Source organism: Nasonia vitripennis, chromosome 4 (assembly GCF_009193385.2).
Source record: "Nasonia vitripennis strain AsymCx chromosome 4, Nvit_psr_1.1, whole genome shotgun sequence".
NCBI classification, from domain to species: Eukaryota; Metazoa; Arthropoda; class Insecta; order Hymenoptera; family Pteromalidae; genus Nasonia; species Nasonia vitripennis.
The window spans coordinates 30,110,322-30,129,748 of NC_045760.1; the positions used below are offsets into that span (position 1 = coordinate 30,110,322).

The 19,427-nt window shown below is 45.4% G+C and overlaps 1 protein-coding gene across 8 annotated transcripts in view; it reads right to left on the bottom strand.

Annotated features, from left to right (window-relative positions):
- LOC100680230 overlaps positions 1-19,427 on the bottom strand; it is a 66,419-nt gene that overhangs the window by 23,568 nt on the left and 23,424 nt on the right. For 7 of the 8 annotated variants that reach the window (XM_032599309.1, XM_016989865.3, XM_016989864.3 and 4 more), the window contains exon 2: positions 10,539-10,559. The exons of the other annotated variant lie outside the window; for it this stretch is intronic. The gene's annotated coding sequence lies outside the window, so the exon portion shown is untranslated. The remainder of the gene's footprint in view (positions 1-10,538; positions 10,560-19,427) is intronic. 8 annotated transcript variants of the gene reach the window in all.

Sequence of the window (19,427 nt, forward strand, 5' to 3'; positions counted from 1 at the left end):
TCGAATTTTCCTGGCAGAGAGAAATCCAGCTTATCGCGGTATGTACACTTTTATAAAATTTTTCCGACACTGGCGGGAGAAGCCGTGTGTGCCGGCTTCGCAATCAAGAAATCAATGTCGATGCGGACGAGCGGGATAGGATCAGAATCGTGTGCCGAGAAGAATATCTACTATGCACGAGAGCCTGAAATTCTGGAAGATTATAGAGTTGCGTCATTCTGCCAATAAAAGAATCTGAACTTTCGAAAAGCTCGTTTTGGCGGAATTTTTGAAAAAAGTTCCATCATCCCTCTCCAAACCAACCGGCAAGCAGCAGTCTATACATTCCCGATAAAATCCAAGGGAAACGAGCTACCACTGGTGTCCACAACACTCGTGCACCTCATGGACCAGCTGTTGTTCTTGTTGTTGTTGTCCTGCCTTTGCGGCCGGCTCAGCATATAAAAATCGTAATTTCCCGAATATATATTCACGAGAGAAGAGCCGCACGCGCGCAGCCGTGTCATTACACGAGTTTTAGTGTTCCGAGCGCGCGTAAACCGCGCACGAGGTGCTTTAGGCCGCGGATATTTATTTCGCTTGTTTTCCTTTTTTGAATGTTTCGTTTAAACGGGCCTTTATGGAAGCTCCGTAACAGATAAATGTAGGCTTCGGTCTGTTAGGGTTCGATTGTAAACATAACAAAATAACCACAGAATTCTCGCGTTATTCACCGACGAGAGTTCCGAAGAGGCCTCGCATCGATATAGTTGTCAAGTTAATACACGCAGCGAAAGCGAAGCCGAGAGAATATCGGTATTATGTATACGTGCAAGCTCGGCGATTGTTATACCTTACTTTGCTACGCGCCTGCGCAGTATCGAGTTCTCGACCGAGTTATCACGCGGAAACTGATAAAACGGCCGCCGAGTTTGCAAACATTCTCTTTAAGATAGTGAGAAAGAGAGACGTTTACGCAACGCGTATGTGTGGGCCTCGTTAAAGTCCTTTATACCGGGGTATAATTGTTTTCAACGTATAAAAGGTGGGGGGGGGGTGGGGCAGCTGACGCTAATGAAAATTTATCGTCACGAGTCGGCTCTCGCATTGTTGTCTTTATGGGGGAGAGGAAGAGGGACGACGCTCTGTATAGCCTTTAAAATAAACGCTCGGGGGGCGCAGTAAATCGTTTTTACACCATTAGCGATTAATCGCGGCAAAAATGGACGAGCCTCTGGCATATAAATCTCGCGCCCTTTCACGTCGCTCGCCGAGGGTAATTTTTCATTGCGACTCGAAAATAAAAAAAATAAAAAAATGGAGATTCGGTGTGTACGCGACGTGCGAGTGTGTGTAGGTGTAGGAAGGATTAATCTTAGTTCTTCCGTTCACTTTTCTGTACACCTGTCCCGTCGCGAGTCACCTTTTGTTATCCGATCGATGAGCGCGAAGTAATCCAGGCTTTTTCGAAAGTGACTCATGCTCTGAAATTGATTTCGCGATTAGATTAGGAATCCTCCTAGTGTGAGTGTACGTATAGTGTGGCTTATATATAAAGTAATCGGATTACGCTGCGTGTTTGTCCTGCTTTTTACCGAGCGATAACGGAACGTAGTTCGATGTTTCGTTGTATGAGTGACAGTCGAAAATATAAGAATATCCTCGCATATGACCAAGTTGAAAAAGTCGCAATTGCGCAGTGAAAATCAAGCGCATTTCAGCGAGCTTGCAGCGGCGCTATAATTCGATTGAATTAATTTGCACGATTAATTATGCCGGCTTTCTATTTAATTAACGTATACGTTATATGTATAGCTGACGCCTCGATAATTTCAGCCACTCATTTCGTCATCGCAGAGCTTCTATTTGAAAATTAGGTCACAGAGAAAAAACACCGCCTCGCTCCTCGTCGTAAACAAACTCGACTCAACAAATACACCACAAACGAAACGTTAATAACTCCCCGTATAAAATTCCACGACTTTGTCCTAATTGAGTCCAGCCGACAATCAAACACACCCCTAATCAGAAAAAAGGGGTGTACCTCAACCCTCCCACCCCACCCCCCTACATCAAACAAAACACACCGTGGGCTTATCGCAGCATCTACACATGTCTAGCTATAGTCGAGAGGCAAAAAGCTCCGCGTACGTGTATTAATTTTCGTAGAGGCGTTATAATGCACAAGGTCGCAGCGCAGGTAAGGATATTAGCCCACAAAGTGGATCGATCGATTGTCGTCGTCGAGTATACACACACACGCGCGGGGGCGTCAGACATACTCGCAGTGTATAGCGATAATTGAAATTCTCGATGTCGTCGTTGTCGTTGTCGTGCGGCTACGGGGCCGATAAACCGAGCGAGAGTGAGAAGAGCCGCAAAATTAGTTCTGCGAATTACAGCACGCACATACGCGCGCAGTATGGTGAGCTTGCGATATGCGATAATTGCCCGAACGTGTTATAGCTATACGCCCGTATTTGCGACTGTTGAGCTGATGCCGATTGGTTTTGTGGTTATATTTACAGTGATGTAAATGAAGCATCGAAAGCTCTGCTACTCGAGAACTTTTCCCCTTCGATAAAATCCCAAAGCCCTGCCTATCGATAATGAAAATCCCAACTATTCAAATAACCGCTTAATTGCGCGCCAAGCGAGTATATATACAGCGACCTCGGCTTTTGAGCCCCAACTTCGCCAGCTTATCTTGCCCCTCACTCACACACACATAGAACTTTCCAAGAAGATTTCGCAACGACTACTACTAGTGGTAGCCTTGTTAATCTCGATACCGTCGAATGATGCCCCTAATTAATTTCTCCCGGCAATTACTTTCGAAGCAATTGCAGCCCGGCGGGGGGGTTATAGCCCCCTTGAGTAACGGCACTTCTCTCTCTCTCTCTCTCTCTCTCTCTCTCTCTCTCTCTCTCTCTTCCAACTTTCTCTTGCCACATGGCAAACAGAGCCTTTGACCGAACTTGTTAACTCGCTGCGGCGGCCGTGCTAATCTCAAGCGCAGCCGCGCAACTTTTACAGTAATTGAATGCCTCGTGTATACTACACACATATATATATATATATATATATATATATATATATATATATATATATATACATATATATATATGTGTATGTCAAGAGAGCAAGGCGTAAATATTTCCTGGAGTTTTAATCTCTCTCGAATTTCAAAAACGCGAGCTTTCGAACTTATTTGGCATCGGGTGCAACGAGAGCGATGCAAATGAGCTTTCGGATTTTTCACCTCACGCGAACTATTCGAAATTGCGTTATACACAAAGGCCTTAATCTCCGTCGAAGGATCGTTCGATAAGAAGCGATATCGTGCAGCCCATTTGGCGTGTGTCACGAGTCGGCGATAAACTTCCCTTTTACAGCATTTAAACTCACGTACGTGCGGTGGTATATTACACGTGAGTCTAAAAAAAGCTTTACGACCATTATGGTAAGTAAATGGTATTTTTTGAAATTCCCGCGTTGAATCGTTCGATCCGAGGATACGCGGCTTCGAAATTTATCGCTGCGTATACTCCCCACCGAAAAACATTTTAATTTTTCTCGAGGCGCAAAGTTTCGTTCCAGGCTACAGCTTGTAATAATTAATACAACACACGAGCGCTTGCAGCCCCCATAAGTGACAGCTTCCGTAAGATGAACAGGGATGATATTTTATACGTTACCCCGGCATTTTCTCCGGCCGGTATAATACCCGGCTGGCGCTCATAAATCGCTGGGAAGACAGCTTCCTGGGTTATTACGTAACCTGTTAATTTCACACTCGATTCAACGGCCGTTTCAATTCCGTGATTTATGATTGGCGCCGCGCGAAAGACAATAGTAGCTTTTTTTCACTCGGGCCTAATTGTCAGAGCGACGATGGCTGTAAGTGATGTCTGAATTATTCGTGGCCCGCGATCTATATTTCTTTTAGTTGTTACGAAAGCGCGCGAAATTTGAATTCCTGACCTAGAAAAATAAACTTCTTTAAATAAAGTCTTGCACAAGAAGAACGCATAAAAATTGCCAGTAAAAAAAAACTCTTTCGCATTTCTCGAGTATTTCAAGCTACAACAACGCCGCAACGTCTTTTCTGACGCGTAGCGGTAAGTAGAACAAAGCTGACACGGTCAGACGTATGTATGCCATTATACTTCACGCTCTGGTGCAACTAGAGAAGTCTATCTTACGAAGTGCTCAAGCGAGTTTTCTCCTACGATGATAAATTAGCCTATTCCTCGAGACGTCACCGTTACACCCTATATCCCGTCGATCTCGTCATGCATAAAATTCACGCTTCGGGATTTTCACCCTCCGGAAACAAAAGCAGCGTAAAATTGCGCGATAAATAGAAATTCACAGCGAGCATATAATGAAACGGAAGCACATCGAACGCGGCGTCGGGAAAATAATCATTATGCGCTACCCTCTGACTGTGTTGGATATAGAAGGAAAAACGGAGGAGGATGTTAACGTAGACGTGCGTGTAACGTAATGCAGAGGGTGAATTTATCATTCCGTGGAACAGGCGAAGCGTTTATACATGATTCGAATTTGGAAGTGTGTGGGATGCATGCGATTCCCAAGTGTTTTTTCCATTATTCTCTGGTGTGCATCGTAAAGGGGATTGATGTTCTGTTTTTTTTTGGGAATGACAGTAGCTCGTTATCTACCCGCTGAAATAATTCGATGTGATTTAATTAGCGCGAATGAACTGTAAGACTTTCTTACCCGCCCTATTTTTAGAATAAAAACTCTCGTAAGAGAAATTACACGGTCGGATATAAAATCGCACTTTCGAGAACTTCCAAACACCCGAGGAAAATTGCCGGTCTTGGACACGGCTGACGCAGAAAAGCCGACGTACACACAGAAAAGTATCTCGGATCGATGACGAATATTCGAGCTTTTGTAAATTACACGCCCGAACAATCACCGCGTGTGTAACTGCCACGTCACTTAATATTTTCATGAAATAATAGTCGGCTATTTTTCGCATTTCGCGCGAAATAATAACAATAATGAAATTATAATAGCTACGGAGTCACCGCGTATTTTTTACGCGCTTTAACGACGCACATGCGGAGTATAAATTAATTATATATTAAACGGGGGGAATAACGCGAGTGAAAATTTAAAGGCGAAGCGCGCGAAAATTAAATTCGATTATCCCCCGCGCGCGCGTATTATACGATAATACGAGCGAATGAATAAATCCGAAAGTATATATGTATGTATATACGTGCGAGGGGATTAATTCTCGTGAATTTTTCAAGTCGCTTAACAGGCTTTACATATCTAATTGCACGATAGCGTAGAATGACGGCTTTTATGTAAACAGCCGACTGGAGTGAGAGAAAAGCTGGGTAAATATTTTAGACGAATGTCGAGATCTAAGCTACGTGAATACAGCTATACAACGGTATAAAAGGGCGTATAACAGAGAGCCGCTCGTTTAATGGGTACTTACGGTTCCTCAAGGATCAGGAACGAGATATAAAGGACTCATCGCTCTGTCCTAGCCCGAGGAAAACAGCTGTAACTCGTCCGATCCTTCGCGAGCTTTATACCGGGAATAGGTCATTCATCCTTTATGCGATTTCTTCGACTTCCGCGTGCGAGTCGAGAAAAAGCTCGCGTTTCGAAAAGCGCGCGAAATTTGAATTTCTAATCTCAAAGAAAATGCGTATACGAAGCACTGGTTTATAATACTGCTCGATACATTCACGTGCGCGCACAGGTGTGTACGTGTCCCCTCGTGTGCGGTGAATATTTCACAAGCGAACTTCCGTCGCGTATACACACAGAGCGCATCGGGAAAACAGAATCGATTACACTCGTGTGCGTCTCCTTTGTGTTTTTTTTTTTCTACACGCGCGAGAAATAAAACTCGCGGCGTATGCATAATGTACACACACGCGTGTATTGCTTTTCTTTGCTGTTTTTAATATTAAAGCGAGAAGAGCGATGAAAAATTCGCAATTTCCGCGGCAGCGTCACGCGCGCGAAATTTGAAAAGTGTGGAATTTACACGCGTTATAGCAGCGTTTCGCGAGATTTGCTCGACATTGAACGTTTCATCTTTGGCCCCGATTACTCGGGCGTAGATATACGGGAGATAAGGATTGAAGTCTATACTGCACATTTTTTCCTTCTATCTCTTCGCGCCTCTCAAGACAGATGGAACGGCAGATATAGTTCTATCGATTTTAACGCAGCGGAGAGCAGCTCGTTTCATTGGCTGTCCGTTCGCGTGATTTCTTTTCAATCCTAGACAGAAAGCGTACATGCGCGAAGCGGCCCGGAAATCGATGGCTCTTCTGCAGTGCAACGAGGGAATACATATGTTCTTCCTCTTCTTCTTCTCTTTTCTTCGATAATGCATAAATACAACGAGTATGGAAGAAACGTCGTATTATTGCCGCAGAGCTTTTTCTCGCGGAGTCGGCCGTTCAACCGAGATGCGCAGCTGCTTTCGTTTATTTATTTAGCGGAAGGTTGTACGATGTGACCACTCGATATCGAGCTTTACGTGTAAAATGTGATCGTAGTACGAGTATAACGTCACGCAGTAGAGCTGATTGACGGATGGTCAGACGGACGGCGTCGAGGGCATGTAGTGTAAGCGAAGCGAGCAACAGGCTCTCGAGTGCGGGAAAGGAGACAACAGCGTATACGCTATGTACGCTATATGTAGAGCGGCTGACTGGCTTTAGTTTTCATTGAGCTCTCTCTCTCTCCCTCTCTCTCTCTCTCTCTCTGTGTTTAGCCTCGATTAACGCCAATTACCCAGGACTGCTTCCGATAGTTATCACCGCACGAACGCCTCAGCGTAGCTCTGTATGTGCTAAGAATACCAACGAGCTTTGCCGGCTGTGGGCTTACTGGTATACAGTTTGATCGTTATTGAGGATAGAAACGTTGCGGTTACAGTGGAGAAAAATATTTCAAAAAAGCTCCGGCTATAAAAAGCTCGCCATTGTGAATTTTTCATCCCCTGGCTCTTTACGACTGGTCAAAAAAAAAGAAAAAAAAAGAAAGAGGTCAAGCTGCGCGAAAAATTAAAAATTAAAAAAAAAACAAAAACTATCTTTTTGGGTCATTCAGCGCGAAATTCAAGAACATCCTCGAGCAGCAGCAAGAAGGACGAAAAAAAGGCACACAGTCTGCGCACTGCGGCGATTAAAGCGTTGTGAATAAAAGCTCGTCGCGAGCGTAAAACGTGGGCTGTTGTGTGGCCCGAGTAATTAAAGTCGGATGAAAAAGAAAAGCTATGGATGCATTACGGAGCCTACTATTTCAGTGGATATCTAATTATCGCGGCTGGAAAGAGCAGCTGTATCACATTGCTGTATGAGTCGGCATTTGGCGAATTCGAAAGAAAAAGCTCGACGTTATACGCAAATATTTTCTCGTCTATAAAGCCCAAACATTCGCAGAGTCCACAATAACTGCGGCTATTTTATCGAACAGCAGCTGTACCGCACACAGAAGCTCCGCTTCATCAAACCGCGAAAATTCGCAATCTTCCTCGAAAGCTCGCCAACGCCATACATATAGATATAGAGAATCAGTGGGAAAAAAGGACGGAAGAGAGAAAATCTCGTCGCTCATCCGCCGCGACGCTCTTGTTCTTTATGACTCGATTACCGAGAGACGTTCTTTTTTTCCAAGCCGGCACAGAGTGTACCGGCCTTGACCCGATCCCGAGTCTCGCGCCTCCTACGTGTGTAGGCCGTGAGCTTTCGCCTTGCGTTACAGAAGAAGCTCACCCGGTGCGTCTTGCATTATTAGAGGAGTTTGCTCAGAGTTCGCTGTAGTGTAATTATTGTATTGGGACTTGTATAATATCGCAGTAGGGTGAATATTTACGCTGCCGAGATTGCGCAGTTTTGGCCGTGTTTATTTATGCAACGATCGCACGTGAAAGCGTGTTTTTGTTATATTTGAATGACGAAGAAAAAACATTGGATTCAAAAAGCTACACGCTGTACGTTACAGCAAACAAACTGCGGTTGTTTGTTCAGTGGAGCTTTTTTATTTCTTCGCTTTTCATCGACACCCGAACGAGCGACAAATCCCAATAATAAACTGTGGCGATTATCGGCGAAACAGTCACTCGAGGGCTACACGTGCGCAAATACTTCGGTCGAAGGACTTGGACCCGGTATACACACGGCAAAGGGTCAAAGGTTAAGTGGATATACGTCTCATTGCACCGTCAAACGCGTGCCCTGGCTTTATTCATTTATCGCCGGTGGCGCCTCTGGTGGCTTTCCATCTGGTCGAACGCGTTAGCGGATGAGTTATGGGTACGGAAATACGAGTGAAATTTGGAGTGATTTTTTTATCAGAGTAGTTCGAAGAAAAAGCTCGATTTCGAAAAAAAAAGCTTTTTGCTTTGACTTATAGTAACGACACTATAGAATATTTACCAAGCGCCGCTATAAGAATAGCATTAATTTATTTACGATAAGCTGACTTAACCCAGAACTTTTTTCTGCTTGTGAATTAAGTGCTCTTTACTTATTTAAGGACGCCACGTCGAGCAAACGAATTTTTACTCACAAACGCACACGATGATATTTCTGGGCCAATGTCGCTGTCTGCGGTCGCGTACTCTATACATGCGCTATCTACGCTCGAGGTGTACACGCGTCGTTGCGGTTAGCGTTTGAAAATTACGCGCGAAGCTTCCAAGCACCAAATCGTTCTTTTCGCGACTCGAGTCTCGCACAGTTTTGTGGTTAATTAATTTACGAGGAAAAAAAAGTCGACGCGAGCTTTAACGTCCACTTATAAGTTAGTAAAATAAGTTTCTTTCTCGCGACTGCATACGTGGGATTCGAGAAAGTTGGAAATTTTAATAATCGCGATAAAAAGCTCGATGAAGTGTAATCGCGAAAAGTCGAGCGGGACTGAGCTCTATTATTAGAAAGCGCCACTCCGCTGACGTAAAGAACTCGGAGAGGTGAAAAAGTATAAGGCGCGCTGCATACGACGCCTCGTTAATGAAATCACACGTTGCGCAGGTGGGTGTACGCGGAAGCGAATTGGAATCTTGGAATCTTGAGATGTTGTTATCGAGGTGGGAGTTTGAAGCTACTGGAGCGTCTAAGACGTTATTTCTCGATTGACGTACTAAGATAAATATACCAATCCAAAGGTGTCTTCCTCAACAAAATCGATAGCCTAAACAAAAACAGCCCCATCAATCCTTTCTCCCACTGCACACGCATCAGAGCGGGGCGCGTTCTGGCCCAGGTGAGTATTGATCGACGTGGGGGGGGGGGGTACTCTCTCTCTCTCTCACTCTCTCTCGTGTGCATACAGCCGCCGCCGACGACGTGGTACTGCGCGCACGCAAAAGGTGCGCGTAGCTTCTTACGTTATGCACCGGTGTGACCGCGACCGACTTCTCTCCCTCCTGTGCATATACATGTAGCTATAGGTGTGTACACACGCGCTCGAAGATGATGATGACCAACTGTTGCGCCTCGACGGACGTGGCTCTGAGATGTATGGCTGAGAGCCAGGGAATTTCCTAGATTATTGCTGCGATTTGCGAGTGTTTTTTCGGTTCTGGTTTTGGAAGAATAAGAAACAAAAACCTCGACTGTCTCCTAAGACTCCTTACAACCTCAGCATCAAAAATTCATCGTCCACCCACGTTAATTCCGCTACTGGCAGCTCATGAAAATTCACCCTTCGCTCCTCCATATTACATGCAAAATCCTTCGTAAATAATCTTGTCGTATCTTCGAACCACACAACAACAGAAGCTTCTCAACAATACACACGTACACAGAGAAAGAGAAAACCGTAGCGATATCGCGTGCCAGGAACGATTGCTCCAGGGAAAAGAGAGCCTGTGCGTATATAGGTATAGGTACCTATACAAACCGAAAGTTTCTCAAGGGAGGAGAAAGAAAGGGCCTCGGCGCGTCGTTACTCCTTGTTTATTTCCACCTCAGCGTTCAATCATTCACGAGCGACGGATTTATGTGCAGGGTTATTGCCGCCACGCCGCGTCGTTGCTCTCTTACATATTTCTTCGGCCTTACGGATTGCTCAGCTCTCGAGAAGCTTTTATCAATTCCAGCCGCTCTTTCCGAAGGAGCAAAAGAAATTCGAACGTCTAGTTTCAGTTGTAACTACCGCGAAAAACTAATCGGCCAATGAGAGAGCAACAGACAGACTGAGCTAGTCAGGACGATCTCTCGCGTAACGTCTCTATATACACTCGCGCTTCGCGGGGGAGGGCAACTTTGTCGTCGCGCGATTTTATAACCGTGCGAGCTTTTACGGCGCAAGGCTCGCGTGTTATCGACGATAATAAAGACCCCCGCGTGCTGCGCGGTCCTATCTCGTTGCGAGGCCCCCCCTATACTATACTCTCGCTTTTTTTTTATGGCTCTGTCGTTTTTTATTTTCCTTCTTCTTTTTATTCTTTCTTACTTCGAGCTTTGCGGGATATGGTAGCTTCTCGCGTCGCTTCCTGAATCGGGGATTCTTTTTTTAGGTCGTTGGAAGTTTATACTCACCGGGAGGCGATCGGCTGAGTTCTGAAACAGAAAAAGTAATGTTGACTATTTTACTCGTTTGTTGCTTTGAAAATTATTGATATTTCATCGCAAAGCACGAAACGCAATCACCCTCACCCCCTGAGCAGACGCCAAAATCACGTTGCGGCGGCGAGAGAACACCTCCTAGTTTCAAGCTCTAATTAAGCGATGGCACGCGTAAACCTGCCTCGCAAGCTCTCAGGCCTAAAGAGCGTGTAGCAGCTGTACTCTTGCATCGCGACGCTTGACAGGGGCTAAAACGAACGGACGATCAAGCCCTGATCCCGGGGATTTGGCACAGGTGTCAAGGATGGCCAGACTCGCTACTTCCCTAGCGCTTAATTCGGCCTCGGTGTATCTCTCGCGAGCCGTTGACCATATTGCGGTGGATGTACTTCCACCAGCTGGAGCTGCGAGTTGTATTCCAGTGGCCGTAACGCGTATAGGCTTGGACGAGCCATTAAGCTCGCCGCACAGGCTCGATTCGGCTGTGAAGGCTTGAGCTTGATGCGTAGCTTTCCAGAGAGGATTTTGATGCTGTTATTGCTGATGTAAATAAAAATAAGCATCAGCGTCTTTGCCTCATTTTCTCACCGTCCATACTCGCTTCCCGGCTTCTCCGCGCGATCCTCCTTAACGAGAGAGAAAGCGAAGGGCTTCTCTCCCCCTCCTCTCACTGGACTCCCTCGGCCTCGACAATAACGACCGCAAGCACGATAGTTATAAGTATATACGCGTATACACACATCGGCGCACTGACCCTGGCAAACTGGAGCAACAGGCATAGCTCGAGATAACAGCTGCTGCTGTTCTTTTTTCTTCTCATGATACGCACACTCGAAACGCAAGCTGCGCTTTTCTCATTTGAATTATTCGATCGACGCTTTATATCGCGGAGCGGGCTTTGCCTAAATTATTCATGTAGAATCAGCCGAAAATAAGCGCAGCAAAGCGCTGAGCTTTCCTCGGTCGCATCAGGATTGTATTACGTTGGGGCGAGCCAGTGGGATGGGATGAAAATAAAAGGAGGATAATGGAGAGGAAAGCTTTCGGCGAGATTAAGGATGATGAGACGGGAATTGCTCTACGCTCGAGCTTTTTTGACCGGGTGTTGTTGTGTACTCTGCAGATCAGGCGTAAACACGCCCGCGCGCGATGTTTCACCCTCTTGAGGTAAATTGCACCGAGAAGAGCTTGAACTGATCTTGCAGCGTGAGCGGGAAATTTGAATTTTCGCTTCTACTTAAAATCGTTAAAAAGCGGCTTTCTCGCCGGGAAAACAAGGAGAAATTAGCCTCCACGACTTTTAACGCATCGCTTCGCTTTTCCATTTCCCGGGCAAACAGCTAGCGCAGCCTGGATTTATTCGCGTCTGTGGGCTGAAAGCGGAAGAGATCATGCGAGCTTTTACTTTCGTCGTAAGGCTGATCTTCCGCTGTGTCTGCGAGTGTGTTATTCTTTCCCTCGAACTTGCTTTCCTACTTTTCTCGCTACCACTCGAGAAAGAGAGAGAGAGAGAGAGAGAGAGAGAGAGAGAGAGAGAGAGAGAGTTTTCTCTCTCGAATTCGAGAGCTTTTCGCGTGTACGTGTGTGTATAGAGATACACAGACGGACTTGCTATTCTTTACGCCTCTGGCTCGTGTGTAGGAGGGAATCTTTTGTACGAGGATGAAAATTTCTGATCTGATTTTTAGAGCTTGCGACGCGGAAACTTTTTGCGTTATAGTGGATACAGATGTATATGTCTATTATACTGCACAGGTGTACACGTACAAGTGACGGAGCGATAAATACCGATAGCAGGCGACAGCTTGCCACGCGTAAAGTGCTCTCTATCGTGCGACGCGAGCATACGCGGAGCTACTACAAGATAAACGGCGCTCAGGTATCGGCGCATTTATTATTCGCGAGTATCGACTGGCATTTGGCAATTTGCCGCACGAGCTTTCTGGGCCTATGCGCAGCGACGCACGGGAGCTTTTGTTTAGAACGCTGTGCTTTTCTTAAAATTTAACGCTATATCCTCGTGATTTATTACAGCGGAAAAGCTCCTTCGTTTCAATTTCCTGGCTTTCCCTACTAAAGCTTAATTATCGTAGCCAAATATCCCGTATACACTCCACACGTGCGCACAGGTAGCGACGTGTCGAGAAATCGACTCCGGGTGTGATAAGAGGTTGAGGCAAAAAGCTCCGGAAGTGCAGTCGGAGAGGAAATGGAAACTTGGCCGAAACTGTCGAACTGCGATCGGATTCTCGATTCGCTGGTCAGCGACATACGTATATAACATACTGCCAAGCTCTTTGACTCACTTTGGAAACTCCGAGCCCCGACTGCTATCTCGACAGTTTATACTTTCGACGTCTGTTATGCCTGTACGTGACGCTTACTTGTATGCAAACTTTTATTGCGCCCTTGATTATTCCAAGCTACTAAAAATCACGAAAGAAACTGCAGAGCTTTTAGCTAAAAAGAGAAAAAGCTTCGGGCTCGAGATAGACTCTTCAGTAGGTGACCGCATCGTCGAGCGCAAACATCCCGCGAAATTGAAAGAAGCTCCGACAACGACGTCCCTAACCACTACTAAATCTCTAATCAGCTGCATCTCGTTGCAAGCTCGCTCTTTAGCGTCGCGAAAACGATTTTTTCCGCGATTAATCCGAGATATATTTGCGAAAGCCCGCATCTCGTCTGTTTTTTTTTCGAAAGCCCTCTGCGTTCGGGATGAGATGCAAATAGTGGCGGTGCCGTGTAAACGAAACTTTCGAACAATCGACCTCGTTTGCCCTGGGATTGAATTCTCGAGCTTCGTGCTTTTTAATCGTGATTTCTCTCGAATTTATCATGAGTGCGAATCGACGCGTTTAGAACACAATTTCAAAATCAACCCATTCGGAGCTTAGAAAAACACTTGGAGAATCGAACAATACGAAGCCTAGCCTCAGCACACGCCTCGTCATTCAGCGCGTACACGGCCTTTGTCGGGGATCGAGCGCGTCGATTCCAGTCACATTCGTCCTAGTTATTATTACAAGCGACGTTGCCGCTCAGCGCCTGGCCTGGTGCAAGTTAGTTCGAAAGTTTTTTCTTCCCCTACACACCGACTATATGTGACTCACAGTTGAGGTTCATCGAACGGCGCTTATAGTCAGCTGTGTAGGACACGACGTGATGAAAGTGCAAGGCGAGAGAAAGTTGATGCTTTTTTGTAACGAATTGAGACGCAAGTGGAACTAACAAATACTACACGCTCTGTTTGACGCTGACAAACGACGGTTCATTAAATTTTTGAATATTTTATAACGCAGAAACGTCGTTTCACCGTGGACGGGCGTCACTGTCGATAAACAATTTCGCTCGCGTAGTGATTTACGTTTTTTTTCCCCGCGCGACTAGTCTGCGTGCGGTTAATCGTCGAGAGAGAGAGAGAGAGAGAGAGAGAGAGGGAATCACTAATCGGCACTTAATTGTCTATCTGGAATTAAAGCTCGATAGAGTAGTGCGTGTCCGCGCACGAGCGATAGAGTGGAAAGCTTTCTCATGTATAAGTCGGAGTAATGAACGTTTCTCTTCTTTTTTTTCGAGTTAAGGGGTAAACGAAGCTAAGTGCTCCGATGAATAATCGAAAGAGCTTAAAATCATCCAGTGATTATTTAACCATCGCATCGTACAAGACTTTATCCATAAAAATATCAGAGCAAAAGTTCAAGCAACTGTACAGTCCCTGCATCTGTTACACACAGACACACAGACAAAACAAACACACAGAGTAAAAGTTATATCAGCGAGCGAAATGTATAACGCGACTCGACACATTTGAATACATTATGCAAATAGATACGAGCGAGGGAAATAATATATGAATCCAAAGCCTCTCGCGATGCTCAAAGCACACTCAGCTCTCTGCTAATATCGCGCGAGCGCGGTATAGCTGGGTTATTTTTTATTCGATTCTCGCGCCTTTATGAAAATTTTAACGGATTAAAAATTTCGGAATTATTTTCTTCTTTTTCCCATCTTCTATCAGGCTTCCATTTGTATAAAAATACAGACAACGAAGCCGGTGGGACACTCTCCCTCAAGCGCTCTTATCGTGTGCCCTTTGAGCCGAGCGCTAGTGTTAAAAAAAAGAAGAAATTCCACGAAGAGGATGAAAGTGTTGTAATAAGGGCTGAAGGAAAGACTTTCATTGTTGTCGGAAATCGTATACATATAATCCTATTCCATTTCGCGTGGGCTGTTACTTTGTTTAATATCGTCGCTCAGTCAGTTTTGGAATTTTCAATTCGACGCGCGGCTGTTTACGCGTCGCCAAACGGATTCGTGTTTACCATCAATTAACGCATACACGGCGGTGCGGTTCCATCGATGATAACGATGATTTCGGACGTTTGCGCATCGCTGATCGGATCAACGAAATTCGATAAAGTCGTCGACGATGATAATCTCGTCACGCGTTGATAACAAAAATAGATAAGCTTTCAGTCGTACACGAACGAACGAAAGTCGGAAATCGGGAGTGGGTGTGTGTGTGTGTGTAGGAACAAAGCCGTGGATATAACCTCGTTCGAGCGACTAGCGGCACGGAAAGCTTCTATTCGTTAGAAATTGGCACGTAGGCGCAGTGGCCGAATGAATCGGAATCGGATTTCGCGAATCTTCGCGTCGACGCGAGAAAATCCGTACACAATGTATTCAACGGTATTTATAAATCGCGAAAAAAAAATAGAGAAGGAGATTTATATCGCGAGATCCTTATATTCGTGCTTTGTCTTTCGAGAGAGGTTAAGGAAGAACGAGGTTCTGTTCCTTCGCGGCGGATATGGATTTTCCTTTATCTACTTTGAAGCGGGCCGAGAGAAGACGTGGAGACAGGGATTTCGCCTCGCGGAACTGTGTCAAAAGTGTTTGACGAATTTTTCATTTCGAGCTCGCGATCCATATCTGTATATGTGTGTGTCTCTTACATACGAGGGCCTTAATGGATCGCACTGCTTTCGTGAAAATTAATTCGAAACTTTTTCAGGAAACAGATCGATTAGAATTCCCCTTCGGCCTAAAAAGCACAATACGGCATATATATATAACACATAGGACGACGACCGGTTTTTATTACCATAGTAATGGAATATTCAAGCCTCTCGGTCAAGAATAGGCCCGATTTGAATAAAAATTCAATTTTTCGCCAAAGCACACACACACACACACAAACGCATCATTCGCGCGCGCAATAACAGTCGGCGTTCTCCGGAACAAAAAGGCGAAATTCGTGTAAACAGAACGATTGCGCAGAGTGAAAAACTGGGCGAATCGATCCGTGTGTGTATACGCGTGGGTGTATACACAAAATCTCTTGCACTCGGTCGATTATACTCGGATACTTCAGCGCGATATAAAGCTCGGACTCGCGTTTCCCCCCCTCTCTCTCTCTCTCTCTCTCTCTCTCTCTCTCTCTCTATGCACTGAATATACGAATTCGAGTCAGGCTCTCACAGGAGGGTAAATACGTGTGAGTGTGTATAGACAAATAGACGACATGCACACAATTACGGGAATCCAAATACACGGGCGAATGTTTGCTTGATATTCGGGAAGGAGACAGATGGAGTTTGTTGCGCCGACTTCTACGGCTGGGGTGTAAATATATACGCGGAGTCGAAGAATGCGAAGAACGGAATGTCGGCGGGAGAGAAGCGCATTTCGTATGTATGGGTGAGATATGATGGATGGCTTTGCGTGTGTGTATCGCTCGTTGGAGACTGATTTTTGGTTATACACTTTGATTTCTCGAAGAGACGCTGCATTGCTCACTCCTTTTTACACAAGTTATGTGGTGGAATAATCCATAATACGGATCGTTTGAAACTGTCGCTAGCAGCAGTTATAGCATGAACAGCCCAAACATTGCCGAACGAAAGGCGAAGGCTCTATATATATACACTGTAGGCGCCGTCAATGATGAGGGGAATGGAAAAGAAGCCCGTGCGCCATCTAGCGGTGCTAGCCAGAGGTTCGAATTCCGAAAAACTTTCAAGGCTAGCGCATTCCACGACAAAAATAATAAAAGCTCGTCACGAGTGGAATTCGAGCAATTTATCGGAACAAGCTCCATCCATAATAAAAGTCACCCCCCAACGAAATCACATTTCCCACTGTTGACTCATTCCCATAACAATGCAACTCTCCATCACTGTCGAGTCCTCCTATAGCCAGCAAAACTGCACCAGTACGACAGCCTTTTTTTCTCCTTCCCTCCTCGTGGGCCATTCGTTAAACAGGAGACTGTGTGGCACGAGGCTGATATCGCCGAACACGAGACCAGAGACACAGTGAGAGAATGGGGTCAAAGATGGTTTTAGGGAGGGGATGTACTTATTCGTGCGACATAAATCGACACGGGTTAAGTAAGGTGAAGAGATTTCAGTAGGGCTGACGCCGCCGTTGTTTTGCGCAACAAGTCTCGGCTGGGCGTGCGAGGAACGCCCTCTTGGGATTCTTTATTTTTAGTGAAATTTTTGAAGAAGTATACCCTCACCACTACAGCTACGACTTTCCTTTTGTAAAAACATTCGCTGAAAATTAATCATAAAGCCAAATTACTTAGCAACTCTCGTCTTCGTCATTCATACGTCCCCCGCTTCGGAAATAAAAGCAAAAGTCAAACAGCCGCATACGACGAACTACAATATTGCTGCTTCTCTGCAGAGAGTTGGAAAGTTAATTTTCCAGTCGTCCTTCTATTACAGGATCGTGTATCTCGTAATACGCAGTTCGCGTATTTGGAAAATAGCACGGCAAAATGAAACCTCGACCATCTCCTCGAGTTTCCAAGTGTTTCAAGTGGCCTGAAAATGAGCTTTTCCGTTGTTCGCTACATTGTCCAATATTCGATTCAAACTACGACACATCTCATCGCACCTCCTGACGCAGCGCTTGGTCATCAGCAAATCCCACTGCAACAGGGCCCTCTCGACATCGCGTAATAGTCCACTTGCACCTGGAGCATCTTGAAGCGCAATCGCTGCACACACACCAACAACGCCCGGCTATAGACGTCCCGGACGGCTGAATAGCGAGGTAACAAAGAGTATAGGGTAAAGGCCTCGTTAGACGCGTGCGCTGCCTCTCCGACAACCTAATTGGCTAATACCGCAGGCAGGCGATGTTAACTCGACCTGCTGTACCTCTCGGCTTGGACCTCCACGAGTTAATTTACCCGCTGGTGAACGTGTGTACCTATGCGTGGGTGGATGCTGCTGCACACTTTGCAATTGGGCTGTTGATAATAGAGAAGAATCTACATGAATAAAAGTTGTTTGCAGAAATGAAGTTTATAACAAACTGAGACACAGCTGCGCAGGAGCAACAACTTATTAAACGTCGTTTAAGAAAACGTCTCCGCAGGAAATTTTAAATTGGCCTAACCTCGGAAACAGAACTCATTTCATCCCGACTCTTTCAGAACGGAGAAAGAATGTTTATTCAAGATTCACCATCCTATCATCTCGGTAGTTTCTTAAAGCTCGAAAAAGAGTTACCCAAGCTACGCGAGCTCATCCATCAAACTCACATTTTATTACCCACGTACATAACCTCGATGTCTATCGAATCCTCCCATACACAGCGCGCTCTTGTCTTCGAAAACTGCCTGCATTCCTATACGGCCATCACCTAAAGCTCAACAAGTTCTCTCTCTCTCTCTCTCTCTCTCTCTCTCTGTGATTGATGACGCCTCGAATTCGCGCACATGCCCTACGCTGCAGTAAATGAAGCTCAACGCGTTCCTCTATACATATACTTTTTCACACTAAGGCCTGTTTACAATACCCGCATCGCGACAAACAAAATCGTCGTTGCAATTAGCGAAGAATCTCGCACGGCATAACTCGACATCAGCTCGTTGATTGCGCGTAAAACGCGTTTGATTGTAGTCGTCGAGAGGACATAGGAGAGTCGAGAGAGATGAGGGTAGCTACCACCGCTGTTACCACTATACGCGCGCCACCGAGCGATGACAATTAATTTCCGTATGAATGCGGGACGAGAGAAGCGCATGTGTATACGTCTGGTCGTTGATTTAATCATAGGGATTTGGAATTTATAACGAGGGAAGCCGCGAAATTTTTCGTCGAGGTCAAGTTACAAAACTCGAATTAGTTCTACACGCAGAATATCAACGCGAGAGAAAGACGAATATATCGTCGTCGTCGCGTGAGCGAAGCCCAGCTGTGAAGGGAAAAAAGCGCCCGCGAGCGCGGATCGTTGCAAGATTAACGAGGACTGCTCTCGCGGGCGAATCGTAAAGTCTCGAAAAATGAGGTTAATACGACGTTCTGGCTTTTTATATTCCTTTCGTTCTTTTTTCCCTTCTCTCCTCGTCTTCTTCTTCTTCTTCTCTCTCGAGCTTGATATAAGTGGACGTATAAGGTGTACGAGATATAGGCGCCGTGGCCGTCCATAAAACACGAGAAATTTGCATATTCTTGCGCGAGCACAAAGCGCCGGTGTAAAATAAACGCTATGGTATATATATATATATATATATATATAGGTTATTGTTGTTGTTCTCCCGAGCTGTACGCTGGGTATTATAGGTGTATTCTCTCGATGAAAAATTAATGTTTCATAACCTTAAAGCCGCCGCCGACGTTTCTCCTATTCTTTTCTACGGTATGAGCGAAGGGGTTGAGCTTTTTATGCGCGGCTGCGGGTATTATGCGCTGTAATTTCGTGTATGGCGAATGGAGAATTGTTCATGACTGAAAAAATATTATATGCAGTTGGGCATATGCAAAAAATACGCACTGTGTAATAAAAATGATTTAGTGTGTACGAAGGAGAGAAAAAGTCGGAGGCAGGCTCGATAAC